The following is a 6,160-nucleotide window of genomic DNA, read 5'->3' on the forward strand; positions in this document are numbered from 1 at the left end:
AAGTGGTGGAGCCTGGGAGTTCACAAAAAGGGCTTCAAATCACAGAGGAGGAAGAGGAAGCTTGCATGAAAACACAGGCACCCTCATCATCTCTGCCTTAATTCTTGAGGCTTATGGAAGCTTTGTAGCCATTTTCATTTGGTTTGGTTTGGTTAAGTTTGTCAAGGTAAGGGTGGGCTAAGAATCAGAACATCATATATCCCCATGTCCTTATACATGATCCACTCTTGTGGTTTTCAAACTATGCTTTATGGAACCCTGTGGATGCAAAGAGTCCTTTAAGGAGTGCTGGGGCAAAGTAGGGCCCTGCCACTGACCGTCCCCCCACCCCGCCCTCCCGGGCAAAATGCAAATCCCAGTTTATCTATCCTATACATGGGGCTTTTTTTGGAAGAAAGGTTCTCATAGATCTTTTTGAAAAAAAAATTTTTTTTGGATGCTTCATGCTTTTTAGAAGAGAAAATAAAACCAGGGCCCAAAGAGTGAAGGGAATTGGCAAAAGCCACTGAATGGGATATAATGGTCTGTCTAGTCTGTCTAGTCAGAGTTCTTTTCAAGCAATTCACCCAAACTTTAGCATGACTTTAGAGGAAAAGGTACCCAGGAATATTGAAATTGAGAAGTGATTCTTGTGAATCATTAGAAACGCAGACAGATGTATTTTGTTTGATGGTTTGTTTTTCACTGAGAGAAGCCACACACAATCCAGGCCTAACCAGAGCACCCGGGACCTGCACAGGTGGCTGTGCTAGCTTGCCCCCAGGTCACACTGATGGCCCCCACATCACCGAGCCCAGTCTCAGGGCCACCACAAGTCCCTGTAAATGCCTCACGTTCCTGAGTTTGTCCGTGAACTTGAGCTTAGAGGCGATCCTAGGGGAGTTACCTGGCTCAGGTATGGAATTTTTCAAGGCCCCAGACCAGAAGGCCCCAGGCAGGGCCCCAGCGGGGCTGAGTCAGTGTCAGGAGGAGACATGGTGTCAGCGTCTAGCTAATGCGCAAATAGATCATGAATAATTTGCTGGAAGCAGCTGAAGGCCATACGCGTTCTACAGCCATCAAATGTAGACTGTACATTGTTTTCAAACTTATTTCATTTTCTCTTTTGCCAAAAAAGGGGGAAAAAAAGACACAAGTTTTGGGCCATGAGATCAACCCTGTTCATCTGCGCTATGGCCCTGTGTTCTCCAGGCCTGGGCTTTTATTGGTGTTTTGTCTGCGATGGGCTTTGGCCATGGAAATGCGAACAAAATGAGGTAACTCACACTTAAATCTTCTGGATATATTGTGGCTGATGGCTAGTGCCGCTGAGTGTCGGCGGAGATAGGCAGGCAGGCAGGCAAGGGCCTGATTCGACTGGCCATATGGCCAGGGGCCAGCATGTTCCTCAGATAAGGGGTTCAGACCACTGGTCAGTAATGGAGAGGCTCAGGGCTGCAGGACAGGATGAGCTTGGCTGTAGGCTATGGTGTCTACTTCAGGACACTGAGCACTAAGCGTCATCCTCTCCTGGGCGGCAGTGGGACCCCCATTCTGCGTGTAGCACAGGGGGACTTCACTGCCCTGAATGGAGCACACAGCCTCTGACAAGGGGAAATGGTCAAATGGAAACCACAGCCTGCTCTTCTGTAGCCTGTCCTCATTCACCCCTGCAGAAGTGAAGTAAGAGCGAAGAGGAAGAGGGGGTCAGATGCGGGGGTCGGAGTGGTGGGGGTGGGGGGTGGGAGTAAAGGACACAAATAATGAGAGAGATTGGACATCCCAGTCGCCAGGAGGCTGGGGACCAAGCCAAACTTGATTTAGAAAAATAAATGTGACATTTCTTACACCCAAATGATGGGGATCAGATTCGCCCTGGTTATTCTTGTTTTGGGGGCTTCTCCTGTGGCTCAGCAGTAAAGAATCCGCCTGTAATTCAGGAGACACTGGAGACTCAGGTTCGATCCCTGGGTCGGGAAGATCCCCTGGAAGAGGAAATGGCAACCCACTCCAGTATTCTTGCCTGGAGAATCCCATGACAGAGGAGCCTGGCGGGCTAGTGACCATCGGGTCACAGAGTCAGACACAACTGAAGCAACTTAGCACACACGCATACTTGTTTTAAGTGTATCAAACTTAAAATCTGCCAGCTGTCCTCATCTACAGATACTATCCTTTTTTTTTTAATCAGCTCTTCTGTGGTGACTCTGCTCAGCCCCAGAAGTTCCCCTGCACATCCAAATCCTGCAACATGTAATGGGCAGAGTCTTTCCACCACAAGGGAAATTTGGGGCCTGGCTGAGGGCTTTGTGTTTAGAAAAGTGAAAGTGAAGATAATGTTCTTAAGACATCAGTCTAAATATCCATAAGCATCCTTATACCAAGATTGTGATCTCAAAAGATCATTTCCATTAAAAGACATCATGACTTCTAGGAAAAATGGCTAATTTTGGGTCTGGGACAAGAAATATAAAAGATAAGCCTGGACTATCATGCCATATCACATAGCAAGAGAGCTTTCAAAGCTGCTAGGTATGTGTTGCGTGTGTGTGAAAGTTGCTCAGTTGTGACCCCCTGGACTATACAGTCCATGGAATTCTCTAGGCCAGAATACTGGAGTGGGTAGCCATTTCTTCCTCCAGGGGATCCTTTCAAACCCAAGGATGGACCCCAGGTCTCCCACATTGCAGGCGGATTCTTTACCAGCTGAGCCATCAGGGAAGCCCAAGAATATTGAAGCGGGTTGCCTATCCCTTTCTCCAGCGGATCTTCTCAACCCAGGAATCAAATAGGGGTCGTCTGCATTGCAGATGGATTCTTTACCAGCTGAACTATCAGGGAAGCTGTATTGCATTTAGAAAGTCATCAGTAAACACCTGAAATGCCCCCAGGTTAACAGTAAACAGAACTCTCCCTAGATGAAGAGTGGCATGGGGGCAGCGGGGGGTGGCTTTTCCTTCCTTCCACATACTCACCTATTCAACCAAAGTTTCAGGGGCCACTTCACTAGGCATATCCACTGCTCACCAAGATCTGTTTCTTTTCTTCTTTCTGGAAGTAGAAGACCCTCTCACAGTTAGATGGGGCCTCACAACTAATTCTAGTCAATGGGCTGTGAACAGAGGAGATGAGTGTCACCTCCAAGCTAATGCATAAGGAGCAGTTAGGGGAACTGCCTTCATCCCCTTCTCCTACCATCGCATCAAGAGAGACTGTTATCCAGACAATCTAGATCTAAGTGAAAAAGCTTCCAGCAGCTTAGAACCTTGAGTCACTCTGTGAGGAGCAGTCTCTGTCCCAGATCTGTGACAGACAAGAGGCATGAACAAGAAATAAAACACTGAGTGCCAAGGAATTAATGCTTTCGAACTATGGTGCTGGAGAATTCTCTTGAGAGTCCCTTGAATTGCAAGATCAAACTAGTCAATTCTAAAGGAAATCAACCCTGAATATTCATTAGAAGGACTGATGCTGAAGCTGAAACCTCAGCTACCTGATGCAAAGAGCCAACTCATTGGAAAAGACTCTGATGCTGGGAAAGATTGAAGGCCAAAGGAGAAGGGGGGCAGCATAGGACGAGATGGTTAGATAGCGTCACCGACTCAATGGACATGAATCTGAGCAAATCCCAGGAGACAGTGAAGGACAGGGGAGCCTGGCGTGCTGCAGTCTATGGGTTCACAGAGAATTGGACATGACTTAACAACTGAACAATAACAAGATGAAACCACTGGGATTTCTAGGTTGCTTTGGAACCTAACCTTGCCTCGCCTGACTACTATAGCAGCCAACCTCAAAAAACCTATCCTCAAAACTCAAAATAAGAATTTTGGAGGGAGAGTCAGAAATTAGAAGAATGTAGAGAGAATGGAGAACGTAAGGGGAAAAGCCACAGAAAGCAGGGCCTGGCGGGCTACCAAGAGGACCTCTAACAAGTTCATGGTCTGAAGGTCAATCCCGCCCTGTTCCATCCCAGCCAGCAACTACCCCCCACCACTCAGAAAGGCCCTCTGCTCTGCCCTCTCACCAGCCCTCCTTAGTCACCCATCTCAGCTGGATGAAGAGTGGGAGAGACCGAATACCAGGAGCTGGGGACATGACAGGCCATATAATTCAGGAGCCCAGGGAAGACTGAAATTATGTTCAAAACTTAGGAAAACTTTCAAGGCGGTGATGGCATAAGGCCCTTCAAAGCAGAGATACCCACCAAGTGGGGAGGCCTCAGAACAGAGGCAAGCAGGAATGAGAGCCTCAAATGGGGTCTCCGAGCCTCTAAGGCTGAGTCACACTGCACCCCATTCCTAAAACACCCCCAGGAAACCAGCAGCTCCTGGAGAAGCCCAATGGGCCTTGCAGTCAGTGAGCAGGGCATGTGCATCCTCCAAAGCCAGACCTTGCCCTGCACTAGGAGTCAGATGGGATGCTGGGAGAGCTGGAGCTGTGAGCTCAGCCCTGCAGTGGCCTCGGAGATGCAGGCATGAGGTCTAGACCCCCTGCCTCCCAGAGGCCGCTGCCATCCACAGTAAGGAGGATGAGTCATTGTCTCAGACCCACACGGGGAAAGAGGCCGCCAGGGCTGAGCTCTCTGGCAACCCCTGGGCAGTGCCAGGCATTCTCCAAGGAGGCACTGAGATACCTCAGCAGCTCGGGGCTCAGTGCCGAGGAGGAGGAAGGGAAATCCCAGGCTGGGAAGGCCATCAGCAGCTCGGCAGCCTTACACACAGGAGGACCTTGTCCCCACAACTCAAGGGACGTCACCCACACCAGGCCACCCTTCTCTTTGGTCTAAAGATGCAACCTGAGGTGAGAGAAAGAGTTCTGGTCTCAGCCCCCTCGCTGACCTACTGCGTGCCCCTGGCCACCACCCCCTTCTCTCTCCAAGACTATTTCTTCCACAGTAAAATCCAAAACTGGGTTATATGATCTCAGAGGCACTGCTGTCTCCAGAACCATGACTGATCCTGAGAGGACTCTTCCCTGAGTGGGACAAGTCACGTCAGCCCTGGGGACTGAGTTCCAAGTCCTCCTGAGAACAGAGCAGGAGACGGGGGCTGTGTGACCTTACCTCCTTCCCGGCTTTTCTGAGGAGTCAGCCTCCTTGTGGGGTCCCTGGGGCCCCTCTGCTCAGCCACAGGTCATGTGGTGCGATTTCACACTGTGGGGTCCACCCCAGGCTGGGGTTTCACCGTGGAATCTGCCAGAAGCCGCTGTCCAGCTGGCAATGTGCGGGATCTCGGACAAAGGCCATGTGTAAATCACCCATAAAATCCCTCTCTTGCTCCCCACCCAGCTCTAATGGACCCCACAGAATAATTTATGAAGCCCAAGTGGTGAAGACTTCATCCCTCGCCTCAGGCCATAAAGCACAGGGTCTCCTGGTCCTTCCCCAACCGCCCCCTGGGTCCTAGGCTGGAACAGAGTTTCCCTGGTGCATGTGCTCAAGGCCCCAACCCAGGGGGGCTGCTTCAGTCTTGGGAAGGACTGGATGTCACGTCTCAGAACAAGGACTTGGGCAGAAGCACAGGGTTCCCAGAGCTATTTAACACCATCACTAGAGCAGAGACTGGCACCGTTATGTGGCATTTCATAAACTTTTTCCAGTACCTATTTTATTATTAAAACGAAAGCAAGGCCTATATAGAGTTACAAAGTCAGTTCAGTTCAGTCGCTCAGTCATGTCCGACTCTTTGCGACCCCATGGACTGCAGAACACCAGGCCTCCCTGTCCATCACCAACGCCAAAGTCAAATAGCCCAGAAATTTACACAACCAACAGAAAAACCCCCATAAATACTGAAATAACCATCTCATGAGAATCCAAGTCTCCTCTACAGATCCAACAGTCCATCCTCAAGGAGATCAGTCCTGGGTGTTCACTGGAAGGACTGATGTTGAAACTGAAACTCTTAATACTTTGGCCACCTGATGCGAAGAGCTGACTCACTGGAAAAGACCCTGATGTTGGGAAAGATTGAAAGCTGGAGGAAAAGGGGACGACAGGGGATGAGATGGTTGGATGGCATCACCAACTCAATGGACATGAGTTTGGGTAAACTCTGGGAGTTGGTGATGGACAAGGAGGCCTGGTGTGCTGCAGTCCATGGGGTCGCAAAGAGTCGGACACAACTGAGCAACTCAACTGAACTGGACGAACAGATGCAGAAACTGTAGGGAGAGAGAT

Source organism: Dama dama, chromosome 11, assembly GCF_033118175.1.
Source record: "Dama dama isolate Ldn47 chromosome 11, ASM3311817v1, whole genome shotgun sequence".
Lineage (NCBI taxonomy): Eukaryota > Metazoa > Chordata > Mammalia > Artiodactyla > Cervidae > Dama > Dama dama.